The sequence below is a fragment of the Globicephala melas genome, chromosome 18 (assembly GCF_963455315.2).
Source record: "Globicephala melas chromosome 18, mGloMel1.2, whole genome shotgun sequence".
Classification (NCBI taxonomy): Eukaryota; Metazoa; Chordata; class Mammalia; order Artiodactyla; family Delphinidae; genus Globicephala; species Globicephala melas.
The window spans coordinates 18609751-18629728 of NC_083331.1; the positions used below are offsets into that span (position 1 = coordinate 18609751).

General features: G+C 37.9%; 1 protein-coding gene and 1 long non-coding RNA gene across 6 annotated transcripts in view; one reads left to right on the forward strand and one right to left on the reverse strand.

Annotated features, from left to right (window-relative positions):
- Positions 1-393: 393 nt before the first annotated feature.
- Positions 394-10600, reverse strand: LOC115866634 (uncharacterized). Its single transcript, XR_004044719.3, has 3 exons — positions 10491-10600; positions 7643-7794; positions 394-1688 (listed from the first exon to the last, which is right to left on the reverse strand). It is a non-coding gene; the product is annotated as an uncharacterized lncRNA (long non-coding RNA).
- The window catches only part of RCBTB2 (RCC1 and BTB domain containing protein 2), a 37369-nt gene continuing 27815 nt past the window's right edge, over positions 10425-19978 (forward strand). For 2 of the 5 annotated variants that reach the window (XM_030882285.3, XM_030882289.3), the window contains exons 1-2: positions 10425-10606; positions 18210-18309. The gene's annotated coding sequence lies outside the window, so the exon portion shown is untranslated. Of the gene's footprint in view, positions 10607-10728; positions 10744-18209; positions 18310-19978 lie in introns of those variants that run through there. The other 3 variants (XM_060288117.2, XM_060288118.2, XM_030882288.3) reach the window with 2 other exon arrangements.

The following is a 19978-nucleotide window of genomic DNA, read 5'->3' on the forward strand; positions in this document are numbered from 1 at the left end:
TCATATCAGACAAAATAGACTTTAAAATCAAGACTATTAGATGAGACAAAGAAGGACACTACATAATGATCAAGGGATCGATCCAAGAAGAAGATATAACAATTGTAAATATTTATGCACCCAACATAGGAGCACCTCAATACATAAGGCAAATACTAACAGCCATAAAAGGGGAAATCAACAGTAATGCATTCATAGTAGGGGATTTTAACACCCCACTTTCACCAATGGACAGATCATCCAAAATGAAAATAAATAAGGAGACACAAGCTTTAAATGATACATTAAACAAGATGGGCTTAATTGATATTTATAGGAAATTCCATCCAAAAACAACAGAATACACATTTTTCTCAAGTGCTCATGGAACATTCTCCAGGATAGATCATACCTTGGGTCACAAATCAAGCCTTGGTAAATTTAAGAAAATTGAAATTGTATCAAGTATCTTTTCTGACCACAACGCTATGAGACTAGATATCAATTACAGGAAGAGATCTGTAAAAAATACAAACACATGGAGGCTAAACAATATACTACTTAATAACGAAGTGATCACTGGAAGAAAGGCCCTTTTTCAATTTTACTCTAGAGGCCTAGACTATTCTTAAAGCCTAAAAGATTTTAACATCTTTTTGGCTTTAAGCATATGCAATTTCTTTCGAGAATTAAATGTGCCAAAGAAATTTAAATTTCTTAAATGTAGGCTAAGGGGAGACTACTTATTATTTTTACCACTAGGTGAAAATTGTGCCAGTTTTATTTTCTTGGTGACTGGAAAATGTCTCTCTAATAAAATCCATGTTTTTCTCAAAGTTTTTTTTTTTCCTGCAACAGGTTGATTCTGTCCCACTGGGCTAGAGAGTATTGTTAATTATAACAATAAGATACACAAAGAAAAAAAATCTCAAAAATTTTCAGATCAGGAAATGCTTAAATGTTTCCAACAAATGTTTATCAGGAAATGTTATTCCAGAATCAAAACATTTCCTGTCTGATGATTATGCCATGGAGAAAAATCATGTGATGCCAGTTATGCGGTCTTATAAAAAAGAATTTTTATGATGGGACATATTTGTTTGGAAAAAAAATCCATTATAAGTAACATGAGATAGATGAGAATTGCCCAGAATCATACTTTTTAAAAAAGTTGATTATTCACATTAAAATCTAAACCTTAAACCTTACAGAAAAATATAAGGAATAAAGTAGAAATTCACCAACATCTCACTACTCAGAGATGACCACTCTTAATATTTAAATGAACATAATTCCAGGCAGGTCTTGGTGCATATATACACAATTGTGTTCAATTTTATGTAAATAGTTTTAATGTTACATATCATATCAGCAACATATCATAGATATCTTTCCCTGTCAATAAGTCTAGAACTGCAGTGTAAGTTCATAATTGTGCATATGTATCATGTGTATCCATTGGGACATTCCAAGCTTCAGCAGCAGCTCTCCAAATATCAAGTCCTCATGAGACAATATGAAAAAAGCCTGAAGAGAAGAAAGGAGCAGCTGAGTGGGTGGAGAGGTCTTTCTTCAGCGGGACCTTCCTCATAAGTGTCTTCATCGGGGACTAGTCACCTGCCAACCCCAGACACTGCCAATGAGAATGGATTGATATGACGCGCTCACACAAGCCAGGATTTCTTCTCTGTGACTGACCGCATCACTACCTAAACAAAAACAGGGTTCTGTGAGCAAGAAAAAAGGGAAGGAACACATGAAGCAAATTTAAACCCATGAATTCACAATGACACCAACAGACAAACTCATTTGGTCACCGTTGGAGACTGTTAGTGAAACAACTCATTATTTTGTAAACTAGCAAGTTAAGAGAAAGAATTAAATGCTTATCTTGCTCTCACTGGGAAACCAAATCATCAAGGAAAGTAATTTCCGTTTATAAAAGTATTCCAGCTAATAAATGGAGGAGAAATGATGGAGTTAGGAGATCACCATTTATAACACTAGATGTTAATCTAATTCAGTTGACTGTGCCCAGTATAGTATGGATATAGGCATTGAGCATCAACAATTACTAACTTCACAGAAAGAAACAATCCAACATCACATGCCTCCTGATGGAAGGACACGCCACCATCTAAGAAGTCATCTTGCCAAGAAAAAAAGAAGAACCCAAATCTAACCAAGACTCTAGATTACCAATTTATGAAAAGCATGAAGAGTGCATTCAGCAAAAACCAGATTTTGGAAAATCCAGAGGACAAATAACCTGGTTTCTTTAACAAATAAATTTCAAGGAAACAAAAGGAACTGAAGAGGGAACCTATGGATTAAAAGAGACTTAAAAGACATATCAACCAATTGCAATGAGTAGACTTTATTTGAATCCTGAGTCACTGAAACTGTTAAAAAATATATGTGGTACTTGTGAAGGTAATTAAAAATTTGAACTCTGAAAAGATGTCCCATGATCAAGGAATTCATGTTAGTTTTTGAAAGTATGATAGTATTTTGGTTATGCTTTTTATGAAAGAGTTCTTATCTTTTAGAAACATCCATTGAAATAGTTACAGATGAAATGATAAGATGCTTCAAAATAATGTGGTGGTGGAGAGAAGTATTGATAAAACAATTTTGGCTGTGAATTGCTAATTGCTGAAGCTGAATGATGAGTACTTGGGGGCTTATTAATCTTTCTGCCTATTTTTGTATATGTTTGAAATTTTTCCTAATAAAAAGTAAAAGAAAGAAAGAAGAAAAGAAAGGAAGGAAGGAAGGGAGAGAGGGCAGCTTTTAGGTAGGCAACCAACAGTATTTGCCATACTTGAATTAATCTAATTAGTTTGTCATAGAACATATAGGCTGTTTTCCATTTTTTCCTAATTATAAAAATGCTGTGACATACATCCTTCTGCATACATCTTTTCATATTAATAGATTCCTAAAGGTGGGATTATTGAGTCAAAGGACAAATTTAACACATAAAGTCAAACTGCCTTCAAAAGGGCTCTACCAAACCACACTTTCAAATGGATTTTTAAATTATTTAAATAATATCATTGAGATTCTTATTAGGATAGCATTAGACTTACAAATTTATCTTAGGAAAATTGACATCCTTACATTATTGAATCTTCCCGTCTAAAAACAAATAGCCAAAGCAATCTTGAGAAAGAAAAACGGAGCTGGAGGAATCAGGCTCTCACACTTCAGACTATACTACAAAGCTACAGTAATCAAGGCAGTATGGTACTGGCACAAAAACAGAAATATAGATCAATGGAACAGGATAGAAAGCCCAGAGATAAACCCATGCACATATGGTCCCCTTATCTTTGATAAAGGAGGAAGGAATATACAATGGAGAAAAGACAGCCTCTTCAATAAGTGGTGCTGGGAAAACTGAACAGCCACATGTAAAAGAATGAAATTAGAACACTTCCTAACACTATACACAAAAATAAACTCAAAATGGATTAAAGACCTAAATGTAAGGCCAGTCACTATAAAACTCTTAGAGGAAAACATAGGCAGAACACTCTATGACATAAATCACAGCAAGATCCTTTTTGACCCACTTCTTAGAGAAATGGAAATAAAACCAAAAATAAACAAATGGGACCTAATGAAACTTCAGAGCTTTTGCACAGCAAAGAAACCATAAACAAGATGAAAAGACAACCCTCAGAATGGGAGAAAATATTTGCAAATGAAGCAACTGACAAAGGATTAATCTGTAAAATATACAAATAGCTCATGCAGCTTAATATCAAAAAAACAAACAACCCAATCCCAAAATGGGCAGAAGACCTAAACAGACATTTCTCTAAAGAAGATATACAGATTGCCAACAAACACATGAAAGGATGCTCAACATCACTAATCATTAGAAAAATGCAAATCAAAACTACAATGAGGTATCACCTCACACCAGTTAGAATGGGCATCATCAGAAAATCTATAAACAACAAATGCTGGAGAGGGTGTGGAGAAAAGGGAACCCTCCTGCACTGTTGGTGGGAATGTAAATTGATACAGCCACTATGGAGAACAGTATGGAAGTTCCTCAAAAAACTAAAAATAGAAGTACCATATGACCCAGCAATCCCACTACTGGGCATATACCCTGAGAAAACCATAATTCAAAAAGAGTCATGTACCACAATGTTCACTGCAGCACTATTTACAATAGCCAGACATGGAAGCAACCTAAGTGTCCATTGACAGATGAATGGATAGAGAAGATGTGGCACATATATACAATGGAATATTACTCAGCCATAAAAAGAAACGAAATTGAGTTATGTGTAGAGAGGTGGATGGACCTAGAGTCTGTCATACAGAGTGAAGTAAGTCAGAAAGAGAAAAACAAATACCGAATGCTAACACATATACATGGAATCTAAAAAAAAAAAAAAAAAGGTTCTTATGAACCTAGGGGCAGGCGACAGGAATAAAGACACAGATATAGAGAATGGACTTGAGGACACAGGGAGGGGGAAGGGTAAGCTGGGACGAAGTGAGAGAGTAGCATTGACATATATACACTACCAAATGTAAAATAGATAGCTAGTGGGAAGCAGCTGCATAGCACAGGAGATCAGCTCGGTGCTTTATGTCCACCTAGAGGGGTGGGATAGGGAGGGTGGGAGGGAGGTGCAAGAGGGAGGGGATATGGGGATATATGTTTATATATAGCTGATTCACTTTGTTATACAGCAGAAACTAACACACCATTGTAAAGTAACTGTACTCCAAAAAAGATGTTAAAAAATAACTTAAAAATAAAAAAACAGTATTCCTCTCAATTTTGCCTTCCTCTGTCTCAGTAGTTTTATAGTTTTCTAACTGATTTTTGTATATTGAGTTTGTAACTGGCCACATCACTAAACTCTATAATTTCTAAAAGTTTTTCAGTTTATATTCCTGGGTTTTCAAGGTATATTTTGGTCATGCCAAAAGTAAGAGCAATTAAGGTGGTGGTTGACAAAGAGATCCAGAAAAACTCAAATTCGGCTCTTGACCTGCTTTTCTTTAAGGTCCCCAAGAAAAGTACATGCACGTGCACACAAAAACAAAGCAAGGCAAGTGATCACTGTTATTATCTGATAACTTGCCCTGGGCGCTAGTGTTGAACTCAGGGAGATCAGGCTACACCATTACCCTGTATATGCCTACATGACAGAACCAAAGCAGGCCCTGAAACCTGTCCTGGATCTTGGCTCTTGCCCCTGCAATGCGGGCTAAGGACAAGCCAGAGCACTTGGCCAGGAGAAGCATGTACTAGAGTAAGAAAGCATTTGCTACAATACTTGGGGCAATTGGATTCTCACTGAGCTTGCCTTTCAGGCACAAGGAATGTAAAGTCACAAATGGAGTTAGTATGTTGGCTGTCTCACAAGAGGAAGCTCTGACTTTTTTTTCTCAAGCCTTAAAAAAATGGAGCCACAAGAGACACTCTCAGTGCCTCCCACTAGACAGGATGGCACAATAACAGCTCCTTTCTCTGGGGGCAGGCAACTGTAAAGTGCCTTTGAACTAGATCAATCCAAAAACTGGAATGGAACAATGAGTTAGGGAAAAGAGGCTGTGAGCACCCCTTAGCCAAAAAATCTAGTTGCATCATCTATAAATAATGGTAAATTTTCTGTATCCTTTTCAGTCTTCAATATTCCTTACTTTACTTTCTTATCTAATTGCATTAGCTGGTACTTCCAGAATAGCATTATAGCATTAATTAGAGATAAGTAGCACCACTGTTTTATTACTATATTTAATGGACATGCTGTTAGGATTTCACCATTAAACATGAAGCTAGTTTTCAGTGTGTGTATGTAGCCATTTAGCAAAGTTTCTTTTATCAAAAATGAATATTGACAATTGAATTTTATCAAAGATGTTCTCAGCATCAATCAAAACATTCCTATTGCTTTGACCTATTTTTTTAAATGTACTACATCTTCATTGTGCTTCGCAGATATTGTGTTTTTTTACAAACTTAAGGTTTGTGGCAACACTCTGTTGAGCAAGTCTATTGGCACCATTTTTTCCAACAGCGTTTTCTCACTTCGTGTCTCTGTGTCACATTTTGGTAATTCTCACAGTATTTCAAACCCTCCATCAACAGAAAGATTACGACTCACTGAAGGCTCAGATGATGTTTGTCATTTTTTTTATCATTTTTTATTTCAGGTATGTACATTTTTTAGACATAATGCTATTGCACGCTTAATAGACTACAGTACAGTGCAAACACAAGTCTTACATGCACTGGGAAACCAAAAAACTCATGCAACCCACTTAGGCATACCTTGGAGGTTGGGTTCCAGATCACCACAATAAAGCAAATATTGCAATAAGGTGAGTCACATGCATTCCTTGGTTTCCCAGTGCATAAAAAAGCCATGTCTACACTATACTGCAGTCTTTTGACCTATTATTATGGAAAACCATGTGAATATTTTCTCAAAATCTTCTCAAATCCATCTTCTCCTCTGTCTTTAAGCCCACCCCACTGTCACACTGAGTTCAAGGACTCCTTGTATCCTGCCTGGGCTGATGCAATAGAGCCTTAACATGGTCCCCCTGGCCCCAGGCTCACCATCCTCCCCACTGAACACTCCTGGCACCTTGATCTCGGACTTCCAGCCTCTAGAACTGTGAAAAACAAGTTTCCATTACTCATAAACCATCCATTCTATGGTACTTTGTTAAAGCAACCAGAACTGACTAAGACAACAGATAAACTTGACAGATGTGGTGATGGGAATTTTAATCTCTAAAATAGTGACCTATAATGTCTCAGAGTAAAAGTTTCTAGTTCAAAGAATTTAGCAATACTAAGTCAATAGATCAAAGTAATCAAAGATTTTGGAAAGGAACTTACATGTGATCTTTCCCTCCTGCTTTTAATTTTGAACTCCCTGGGGAAAATTATTGGTCCCAAATAAAATGGAAATATTTAATGAAACACACTCTTTTGTACACAGATTTTCTAAAAAGAAACAGTTTTTTAAAAAAATTTTTAGTTGATTTACAATGTGTTCGTTTCAGGTGTACTAAGTGAATCAGTTATACATATACATATATATCCATTCTTTTTAAAAAGAAACAGTTTTAACTTCTGAGAAAATACTCACACAATTTTTAAAAATGATAATAATACAGAAAATGTTTTTATTGTTAGATAATTGTCAGGATTCAGCTGGAATACAGTGTAAGGAATGTATGACCTTCAACTGTCCATAATGTGGAAAAAGTGAAACATGCAAGGCAGGAAGATCTGGCCTTGAGAGTTGATAGGAGTGACTTAATTTCTTGGAATCTGAGTTGCTTTACCTGTAAACTGAGGATAACCTCTTGCCTTACAGGACTGTTGTAAGCTCTAAATGAGGTAATATAGGTAAAGCTGCTGGCATAAAATAGGTGCTTAAAAAATTGTAGCTCTCATTATTAAACCTATCAGTTTGAGCTTTTTCTGAGAACAAACATATTAACTGATAAATTTCCTCCACTTACAAAATATAACTAGGGGGAAAAATGGGGCAGGCACATGTGACCTCTCCGTACTATCTTTGCAACTTCATGCGAATCTATAATTATTTTAAAGTAAAAAGTTAGAAAGAATTTCTTCTACTTAGAGTCCTATGAGAAGTATCTGTACCTTCGCATCTTGTTCAATGGCGTTGCTGTTATCGTTCATGTGGTATATAACGAAATCCTGCTATTTGTCCTACGAGGGGCAGGATGGATTGGAAGAAGCACTGCAACTACGATTCCAAGGACTTGAGACAACTTACTTCACAATCACGGCATCTATAAAATGAAGATTTATATTTAATCTCTCTCAGCTCTATGATTTTCTAAATCTGATGGTACAAAGCTACAGTTACTGCAAAGAAACATTATATAAATTACCAAGATTTGCTGAATAAATGTCTAATGTTAAAAGTGACTAAACAATAAACATTTACTTATTGCATAGTAAAAGTTAACATAATATAAAGGTAAAACGAAATATTATATATATTTCAAGATTGTAATATTTAAAATGTTATATAAATCCAAATTATTGTATTTAAGATATTACTTAAATTCAAAACGTGGTGAAATCAGATGCCTGCCTGCAGAGCTGATGGTACTCTAAGGAAGTTGGTTTCTACACATTTTTTTTTCTACACATTTTTGATCATGTACTCTGATCACAAAAAATATGCAGTATTGTCAGTCTCCATATTAAATACTAGTAAAGTTTGATTTCTTAATTTAGATAAAAATAGAGATATTCTAACAATTTCTTCCCACATTCCAGCTGCTCTAGGGGTCAGATTTGTTGCAGGAAGTTTCCTATTCTATATTCCAGGACTACACCTGTTGAATCCTCTGTTCTGATCATTCTTGCTGTAATCACATCTTAACATTAAGTTCCCCATTAGCAATTGGTTTCAGTGGTAGATATCAGCGAAAGTCTATGCTATAAACTGTCTTTTCGTTTTTCATCATTTAGGAGTAATCTCAGGACTAAAAACTTCAGGACTTTTAAGAAGTAGCTATCTTATTTTAAGAATACCCTAATTTTAAAAAATAAATACTAATTTGTAAAGCACATTATTTCTGCAGGGAAAGGATTATTATACAGGTTGATTTGTAAATTATGTGTGACATTTTGTATGAAAGTGGTTTTCTATAATTTTGCTCTCTAAATGGTGACTCAAATCCCTTAAAATGCCTTAAATATAATGTATTCTGGATACAGGGACAAAGTGGAAGGAAATATTGAATGTTTGAATTAGAAAGAATTCCTAAACTTGTTTAATGATGAATTTTAGCTTTGATGGTGAACAGAGGAAAAGTCTTTTCCTGAACAGAAAAATAAGTGATTTTTTAACGTGGACTCAGCGTTATGCTGCTTTGCCACAAGGAAAGGAGGAAGAAGAAAACTGGTTGATCAGGGTATAAGAAAAGGTGACTTAAAGCCTATCTGGATTAGTATCAACCACACTTAAGAGGTGCGTCTATCCAGGCTGTCAGGCCCAGAACTGGCACAAATCATCCAAAATGAAAGTAGACTATGGATTCATGCTCCTTTTTAGGTCTTTTAGTGCAGTAGGAAAGCATATTTGAGGAACTAAAGGCACATAATCAATGTCAATTTGATTCCACAAACAATTCTTAAGCATTTTGTGATACAGGTATTAATAAGGCATGATCTGTGCCCTCAAGAGTTTCACAATCTAGTGAGACAGACATATCACAAATAATTGTTGTATAAGGAAGGTATGTTTAAGTGATAACCCCACCTCATCTGACTACTCTCCTTAGTCTGGCCACCCTCCGCCTTAGATAAATACTGTTGAAGGAGTTCCTTCTGATTATCCTTTTCAAATGAAAACTCTAAGCTGTCCTTTCACTTATGGCTATATCACAGTTTACATTAAAAGGCCAAAGGATAACATTGTTTCGGGGGAAAAGTTCTTCGTATGCAATGCCGTGCATGTTAGATTTCTGCCCGGCTTATATCCTATAAAATCGAATAAATGCAAGCCTCCTTCTGGGGCTCAAAGGACTATGCGCTGACATAATTATCTGCCAACTATAGCAGCTGCCATAAAAGCAGCTAGACATTCTGGAATGATGCTTTTCCAATGAAATGACAAAAGCCAGACCAAACAAAAGACTGACATGGTCATTCTGGGTTGAAATCTGTTATTCCATCCAGCTGTTGTACTTTTGGCAAATCATTTGAACGTTGAACCTGCGTCATTAAAAAGCCAGTGTGAAAGCAGTCAGCTTTACTCCATAGGAACAGCTAATAACACCAGCTGTGGAGCATTTTACCAAAACCCACTGGGGCCGAAGTAAGTGTAGTAAAGTGGGAGAAATTATTGCACATTATCAGGCTGTGATGCATTTTACTAAAATCTACTAAGGCCAAGGGAAGTGCAGTGTAATACAAGAAGTCACTGCAAATTAATAAAGAGAGAGTGTGGTTGTTCCAGAAGACCTTGGTCCCCAGGTAGGCAGGTCATCCCTTCAGCACCCATCACTCATTATTTCGGCCTCTGTATTAGAAAGGTACAGCAGTGAGGGGAAAGCAGGGAAACAGTGGGGAGAAGTGATCTGAGCTCCTTGATGGAGGGACCACCAGTAGAAAAGCTGGCACAGACGGGGGGAGAGGGACTGTGTAAGAGCTTGCCGCATCATCCGCGCGCCTCACCCTTCCGGGTCAGGCATCTCCAAATTCCCAAGACTCTGGGGACCAGAACCCTGGAGAAGGTGGGGGTTTCCCACGGCGGAATCCCCGGGGAAACGGCGGAGATGGACCCAGCGGGAGAGCTAGTGTCCACTCCTAGGGGTCTGATCGGAGCCGAGACAGTCGGCGAGAAAGGGGCGGGGGCGGCAGGGGGCGGCAGGGGGCAGCGGAGAGGAGGGGCGAGGCGCCGTCGCCCGGCCCCCTCCCCTCCCCTCCCTACGGGCGTGCACCCCTCCTCTTTCCCTCCCCGGTCGGTCACCCGAGCGCGTCCCGCCGAGGCCGGGCTACTTCAAGGGGAGGCGCCAACTCATCGCGGCGGCGGGCAGTAACGGCGACCTGGGAGGCGGAGCGGATGTGGCTCGGGCCTGCGTTGTGGTAAGGACAGAGGGGATGGCGTAGGAAGTCGCGGGGGGGGGAAGCCAGGCTAGAAGCCGGCCGCTCTCAGACCTCCCCAGCGGCGAGCCACCTCTCCCCACACCGCCCCCGCCGCCCGAGCTCCGGGCGAGGTTTCGGTGAGGAGTAGCCCTGGGGCGATAGCCCCGCCCGCGCCGCGAGCCCAGGCGTCTCCGCGCGTGCGCAGGTCGTCTGGCGAGGGCTGGGAGTGGGGCTCTGGAGCGACACCCTCGCCCAGGCCTAGGGCAGAGGTGTCGCCGCGCGTGCGCAAAGTCGCTGGCTGGGGCTGGGCGCGCGGCTCCCGGATTGTACTTTGACCCAGGCTGCGGGCCGAGGCGGCGCTGCGCATGCGTGAGTTGCCTGGCGGAAGTGGCGCGCCGCCGCGAAGGTTGTCTCTGGCTTCGCACCAGGGCTGTTGCCTTCTTGGAGGCCTCTCCTCCTTCGGCCAGCGCAGGGGAGGCACCTGCCTCGGAGTTCCTTTCGCACTCTCCGACCTCGTTAGGCTGCTGTTTTCATTTATGTCGCCTAGACCCTCGGCTCCCGTTCTGTGTATCTATATTCACCCAGCTTCCGGCCCCGGCTCGCTAAACTCATTATTACGCGTTCGACGTTTGGTCTTGATGTCGAGGGATAGCGCAGAAAGTTTGACTAAGCTCGGCGAAGCTGTTTTCGAACTGCTGTGGAGGGATGGGGAGAAATCACCATAAATCTTTATTTTAAGCCGGAAGATACTACCCTGCTTAGCCCCGGAAATAGGGATTTTCAGACGCTGAAAACTTTCCAAGTGCTCTGCCCTGGCCGAGAAAGAATTTCCTGCCTGAGTTGGAAGGCTAGTTCAGAGTGAACTTTTTGCTTTTGTTCTTTGGGAAATTACATAATAAGTCGGAACAGTTAGAGCCCAGGACTGTAACAAAATGCATGTCGTAGAGCTGCCTGATGCCGCGCTTGGCGACTTAATTGAAACGACGCTCTTTCCCCCAGACTGGGAATTGACAGTCCCTGTTTAATGTTTATTGAGCCTCCTGGCTTTGCACCCTTCTAGTACTACGTTCCTGCTTGGCTTTACACCTTCCTGGGCAGTGGTACTTAAGTCAGTTTCGTGACTCCTGGGGATGTTCTTGGAATGATTTTTAACGTCATTACTGTGTGCTTTGTAATCTTATATGATGTGATGATACGGAGATTTGGAGGCTAGAATAGAAGAAGCCCTTAACTATCAGAGAATCTGAGTACTCAAAGGTGAAATGTAATCTCTCTTAACCAGGGCACTAGGCAATATACACGTTATTAAGTAGTAGGTAAAGGCAGGTGGAATGCTATATTCTTGCACACCCCACTCCTTCCACGCAGGCCTTAACTGCTGTTACTGGGTTTACCAAGCCGGCCTCCACCCTTAGGCCTGTGCATTTGCTATTTTCTCGATGCTCAAAGCTCACTTTCCCCCTCCACCCAAATCTGCATGGCACCCAACGTCATTCAGATCTCAGATTAATTGCCATCAGTTCAGAGATGACTGCCTCATCTAAAAGAGCCACTTCTCTCACTGTCCATCTCCTTATCCTGCTCTATTTGGCTTTTGTAGCATTTATCACTATCTGATACTCTGGATTTGTATGTGTATGTGCTGTCTCCCCCATAATGGCAGCTCAGTAGATATTCGTTAACTGTATAAATGAAATTGGTATTTGGCTCCAGAAGTACTTTATACTGAAGTCGCAGTGTGCATTCATTCATTCAAAAAACATTTACTGAGTGACCACTTTGTATCAGGTTGTCTAGCTGTTTAGAGTATGTCAGTGAACAAAATAGACAAAGATCTCTTCCCTCTGGAGCTTACATTCTAGCAAAGCATGATTAACAGTAAACATATTAATTATTTATTGGGTTAGAAAATTATAAGTGCCATAAAAAATGAAAAAAGGAGAGCAGAGAAAGGGGACTGAGTACAGGTGTGCCTTGCAATTTTCAACAGCATGGTTATGGTGGGTCTGAAGGATAAACTGAAGGTGATGTTCATGATGGAGAACTGGTTTTTAGAATTCAGTATCTTTCTGGGAGAACTTTGTTTGTTTTACCATTCTCTGCTATGTGTTTCATGGGGCCCCACAGCATGTCCATTGTGACAAATGTAACTGTCCTTTGTAGTATATAGGTGAAAAAATATTTTTTCCAAAAAGTTCACATTATTCAGGATTTTACTTTAATGCAGCAAATTAAATGAAGAGACTGGGCTCTTGAATGGAAAAGACTGGCCAAACGAATACTACAGATGGGTTGAAAAAAAACATGTATATTTTCTTTACGTTTTACTGCACTTTGCAGTTGCTTCTTAATGTCCCGCTGACTGTGGATGACTAGGTGAAGTTGTTTTCTAAGAGTGGTTGTTGATTTTCTTTATTTGGAACTGTGTTGAAGATTCACCTGGTATGATGTCATGCTTTAAGTTACTAAATTATTGCTCTTTGAGATTTCTGAAGGAACCAGACAAGCCTAGCCAAATTGCACTCCGTAATTAAAGGATGCTTAGTGAAAGAGGCTGATAGGAACAATTTTAGAAAGTGAAGTGTTTTTCCCTTTGGGTCCTTTACTTAAGTGGATTACAAACACTGTGTTTAAATATCAAAAGCTATTAATCTAAAACTATAAATGTAGAGTACCCATGGGATTTGCTTATGACTTTAGCAGTTTGTCATATTTAATTTTGGTTTTATCACGTGGTTAAAGTGAAATTAAAATGCCCCTAAGATGCTGTTACTTTTGAGGTTTACTGGAGTTGACTTACTATAAATCAAAATTGACCAGGAAAGAGATATGAGAATATCTTTGGAAGAGAATGGAATGATGGAATGGAATGATCAGCGTTGTAGGTTGGCATCAGGGACTCCTTTTCATGAAAATGGAGGGCTAAATGAGGATACTTACTTAAAAGGAGCAAATAGCTTCCCTCCCTGAAAGGGATATTCATAGTGTCCTTCAATGGAAGGCTGATATGATCCTTCTCGCTTTCATTATCCAGAAGGAACATGTGTCTAATTCACACAGTGACGTCATCTTAACGTGAAAGTCTCCAGGGAATTTAAGGTGTAGTAGTTTCTTTCAGCATGCCTGTGACACTGGGGTGTGTCTTCTATGTGTCTTCAGCCTTGCTAATCTAACCTGAGCTCATATCTATTGGGTTGGCCAAAAAGTTCGTTTGGGTGTTCCCGTAACATTCTATGGAAAAAACCCGAACGAACTTTTTGGCCAACCCAATAGTACCTCTGTCTCCCCGGGGAGCAAGACATTGACAAATACCAGAATGTGAGTAAATCATGAATTGTGACCCCATTATAATATGTTCTGTATTACGCTGAATGTATTTGACTGAACAGTTTGAATCATAAATGGAAATGAGCCAAGGCCAAGAGGGGCTACCATGTTGAATGAATATTTACATTGTGGGGCAGAGATGGTTAACAGTTAGTATTCTATTTAATAGGCATGTTAAGGGCTTTAAAAAAATTGTATTAGATATATAAGAATCTAAAATTCAAATGGATTTACAAATGTCTCAAGTATCAGTTCATTTTGGCTAGTATAACAATCTAAAAATATTTGTATAGTTTACGTTGATTATTTTTCGTATTTGAAAGTGACACTTTTTGCTGTGCTTGGCCGAAAAGACCAACTTTAATGAGCTCAGTAATATTTTCGAACTAAATGCAACTTTGGTTTGGATTAAAGCTCTACTTCATCACTCTTGGCGAAGTTTGGAAACCTTTGTACAGTGAAATCATTAAAATAGCAACTATGTTTCTGTGTTTCATAAGTCAGTTTGCTGTTTATCATACACATATGGCAATACCATTCCCACTGAGGTTGTGCTTTAGTTTTAGTTCGGCTTTTAGTTTTTTAGTTTTGTCCATCCTGTTTATAATTGTCCCACTTTAGTTAGCAGCTGTGTAGGGTATCTTACTGTTATTTGTCATTGACTTATGGCAGCTCATTCAAGTGGAGGTAAATTATGCCTATCATCCTTTTTTGCAAGCGATAATTGGGATCATGTTTAATTATTTTATATTACATTTATACGTATTTATATTATTTCTAGCTTTCTGATGACATACCATTTAATGACTCAGCTAAGCATATAGGTGGGAACCCTCATTATCCCACTGACAGGTACTTGGTCTGGAGCTCGTTAACACACTGATACTGTAAACTGTATGCTGGTGTCCTAAAAGACATTGGTTTTCCTTCATGCCTTGTTTCTTTGATTATAAAAGCATCATCAACTGTGTTGCCCAGATGGGAGAATTTGTTGAGAGCATTGAGTTATGTATTGCAAGAAAACTTTTCTATACATTATGTGTCTCAAGCATAGCTTTAGATTTGACCTCATACTGTTAAGTTGAATTTTAAAATATACATGACACTGGACTTTCTCTGCAAAAATTCTTCCTTTTTCCTTCTGGGATCACTTTTAGAAAACAGATACCAGCATTTAGAAGCTTCTAGTTAATTGCAAGAGAACAATTTCCATGGAAAATGCCTTCTCTCAGATACAGTGTATCTAGTTTATTAGCTCTTAAGGCCTTTGCATACTACTGGGTTGGGGTAATGTTGACACAGGCAGCTACCAGCTGGATATCCTTTTGCTCCAAGTTACTTCTTTTTTTTTTAATGTATTTGCTTTCAATTTAGTGCCCACTGCAGGCACTAAGTCAATGTTTGTTGAATGAATTAGGCAAATGAATGTCCTATAATCAGTTTAACTCATTTAGGTCAGAAGCATTATTAAGTAATACGACACATTGTCATATTAGCAGACACACTGATTAATACTGATTACCATTAATAACATGTAGAGACTGCTTATTATATGCTTTGTACAGGGAAATGAATTATTTGTTCTTTAAGAGGATTAGGGATGGGTATGTTTATCTTGTTCAGTTACTGAAAGACTGTCATCTTGTCCACTGATCTTCAACTGTGTAGTTATTAAGAGTATAGGGAAAACTCTCAAAATACAATATGTACGAAAAGGAATTATCTGTCCCAAACAGGGATAATATGGAAATAAATTACTGAACTCTACAAGTTTAGAAAAACAGTCAAAATAGGAAATGTCATGCAAAAGATTACCTTAGTTGATACATATTTGGTTTTGAAAATTACTCTTGTGGGAAGTCCCTGATGGTCCAGTGGTTGGGACTCTGTGCTTCCACTGCAGGGGGCATGGGTTCAATCTCTGGGCAGGGAGCTAAGATCCCGCATGCTGCATGGCATGGCCAGAAAAAAAAAGAAAAAAGAAAATTACTCATGCAAAAACTTGGAACATTGGCTCTTGAGTGTCCAGTTTGGAGCCTCTGAAGGCAGAGGTCAGTGCCAGGAGCTTCTGGCTGAAGAAGGTACCTATTCTCCCATTTCTTTTTATATTGTAAGGCAAATATCAGTACAGTAAGACTCTATAATAACATAGTTCTTTTTATTACATTGAAACAAAGTGAGGAAATGCATAAGAAACTACTTTTCAAAACACAAGGCACTTTTTAATGTGAGTAATTAAGTATATATATGAGCCAAGTCATGTATCCCAAAACACACGTAAGGAAAAAAAACAATAAAGCAACATACAGTACGTATCATATGGGATGATCTTATGCCATGACACTGTCACCATGAAGAAGAGCTTCCCAATACAAATGCCAGCCTCTGCCCTGGGTCTCCCTCCTGTGCAGAAAAGGGGGAAATTTGTAAGCAGATTAAGACAAGAAGTAAAAAACACATTCTGATACACTTTTTTCTATTTCATATTTTTCTTCCATGGCATTTAAGATACTGTACTTTTTCTATGTTATTGAGTTATTATCTTCCTATGGTGTTGGTAAAATTTTATTTTACTGACGGTGAAAGAAATTGTGGTTTATGAGTTGTCATTATCAAGGCTCTGTTGAATTCCTATGTTCGCAGTAAAGGCAGTGTTAGAATGGTGGTATTCTGATTCTACAATTTTGTTTTCCTTAATATTGGGTAACCTTATCCTCCCATACTCAGATGATTAACTTAAGCTTAAAATCTTGAAAACTGTCTTGTTAATTGGAAAAGCCATATCACACCAATTCATTGATAGAATTACATGGCAAATTTTGCCTTTGACATTATCTCCATCAAAACTTTCTTATGAAACATTTCCATCAAAGTCCAGCCATGTGTATGTCAGTATCCATTACACGTTAAAATAGTATGGTTTTCTGCATGTTTTAAAACTTTATCAAATAGTGTATCATATGCATCATTCTGTGACTTAGTGATTTTTGATCAGAATTGTTTTGGAGACTTATCTGTGTTGATTCTAGATAATTTATTTTAATTGCTGTGTGGTATACACTTTCCACAGTTTATAAATTCTGTTGATGGAGACTGTTGATCAATTCTATCCACTATTTCTAGTTTTTTGCTATTGCAAACAATTTTGTATATGCACTAGAGCTCATCTAGGCCATTGTTTTCTAGACTACAAGACATGACTTATTAATGATATTGAAATCATCTTAGTGGGCTGAAACCAACATTGAAAAAATGAAATAGAAAAGGACAAAATAGGGTAGGGTAGAATAGAATAATGTAAAATAGAAAAAAATAGGAAAGAGGATATCCCTTAACATCTCATATAGGAAGGGTAAGAATTATTTTGTGAAACTCTTGTTTCAGATACATATATGTATCAAAAAAGATTGAAAGACACTGCTCTGACCTAAATATTGTTGAGTTGCTCTAAAAGTGATTGTGCCACTTTACATTCCTTCTAGCTATATGAGTGTGCCTTCTGATCTTCATCCTCGCAAACACTATGTATTATCCCCTTTAATTTTGCCGATCTGATTGGTGAGATCTATCTGATTGTGATTACATTTCCATGATAAATTCCATGGATATGTTTGTTAATTTCTTCTTCTGTGAATTGCCTGTATCCTTTGTCCACTTCTAAATTGGATTGCCTTTTTTGTTCTAATTTTTAGGTGTTCTTTATACATTATGGATACTAATTAGGTATCAGTTATATATGTTGAAAATATCTTCTCCCATTCTGTGGCATGTTTTTCCCTTTGTTCATTTTGTCTTTTATTATGCCAAAGTTTTAATCTTTAATGTAAAATTTACCAGTCTTTCCTTTGTGGTTTATGCTTGTGTGTCTCATTTAAGAAATCTTTCCCTGCCCTGAGGTCATAAAGATGTTTTCTATACTTTCTTCCAAAAATTTGAAAATTTTGCGTTTTTCCCTTTCCAAATGGTTTCCCTTGCATTTTTTTATGTTGAAATACTATAGATTAAACGTTAAGTGTTGTTTTGTAAGTTTTAGCATCCAAGTTGTTGAAGCCCTTTCCCAAAACTTATAATATCTGAAAGTTATATTTTATAATATTAATTCTTTTTATAATTGAGCACCTCTGCTGCTGACTTTCTAACAGTAAATAGAGCTGATATAATTTTTTAACTGTATTTTTCTGAGATAAATACTGGCTTGTTAAAGTTTCAAGATGGTATATTCTTGTCCTTTTCTTTTGTTCTCTAATAGAATTTATTTATGTATTTCCATTTTCAGTCACATTTACCTTACCCTAGACGACAACTTCACAAGGATCTAGAAGGAACAGGGTTAAAGATGACTGAATACTGGGCTCCAGAAATTTAGAAACAATCAGGTACAAACATTTTTGGTGGGAATGTTCCTAACCAGTCAGTACAAAGTAAAACCATCTGGAATGTACGCAGGAAAACTTAAAATATCCCTGCATTACAGGGGAGGGTCCAAGAGCAAGGACTTTGGAATTAGTCCTGGCTCTGACCCTGACTGACTGGTGACTGTTAGTCAAAGTATTGAAATATGTCCATTAAACAGAGGCAATGATTACACCTGTTTCTTTTTGGCTATTGTAAAGATTAAATGAGATAATATAAGGCACTTAGTGCTTGGCACCGGGTAACTGTTTATTTTAACTGTTATTATTGTTGCTGTTATTTAGAATTCATGTTTATCACATCATGGATGTGGTATTCTATATGCGTATTATGGATTTTTAAGACGTATATGTTGATATATTACTATAGCGTTGCTATAACAATAGCCTGGTGATATCACATATAACAGGTTGAGATAACTATAATCCTCACATATATTCCGCAAACTATATTCCTCAAGTAGTGCAAATTGGGAAAGCTAGTTTTCTCTATTTTATTTGTATCACATTGGAATAATGTTAAAAAAAAGCCAACCAGGGAATTCCCTGGCAGTCCAGTGGTTAGAACGCCGTAATTTCACTGCCGAGGTTGCAGGTTCAATCCCTGGTCGGGGAACTAAGATCCCCGCAAGCCAGCCGCGCAGCACAGCCAAAAGGGAAATAAATAAATAAATAAAGCCAACCATTTTCCACAGTGCTACAGATTTTGACATCATTTTTTTCACAGGACTGTGTAATAGTAATTAATCATGAATCATTTTTAAATCTTCAAGGACATTCTGACTGACAAAAATGAAATGATGTTAATATTATCTTTAGTGTTAATTGAATTTTACTGAATGTTATTTCTTTGATATGGTAATTTTCATATGCCATACATGTAATTATGTCTTAACCTGATTAGTCAAATAAACGAAATGACCTGCTTTTCACCATTCTAATGACCTGCTTTTCACCATTCTAATTTCTAAAGAGTTACTCTACTTGAAACTGATCAAAGACACTGAAAAGAGCTATTTATTTTTCTCCTTAAAAACCCAAGGTATGCAGGTGTTAAAAAATTTCTATTAGCTGATATAAAGTGCTTTCCAGAATACATTGTTAGGTGAAAAAAAGAAAAGCTTGCAAAAGGGTATGTAAAGTATGCTATATTTTGTACAAGAAAGAACTGGGGAATAAAAACACATACATATGTCTGCTTATTTTTGCAAAAGGAAACAGAAGAAGAAACCAGAAACCAGTGAAGCTGGTTACCTACAATGGTAGAGGGATGGGGTGGGGAAACAAAACAAAACAAACCCCAGGATTACTGTTCAGTGATCTCAGCATATTAGCAAGATTTCCCTTCTGCTAGGGACACAAAGGGGTCCTAAAGTCCAGTGAGGGGCAGTCACCTCTCTAATTAGATCCCTTTTCCTTGTCTTGTTTGTTTCCTTTTTGCCTTTGAATTCCCTTCCTCTACTCTTCTAATTTCTCTTCTCTTCCTCTTTCTTCTCTTCCCTCTCTTATCTTTTTATTTTTTATTCCAGTAAACTTGGGGCAGGTATGGAAAAGGTATTTCCAGTTAAGATGAGGCCAAAAAGAGAAGAATCCCCAATATAGGCTGTCTGCAATCTACAAAAAGCTGTATTCA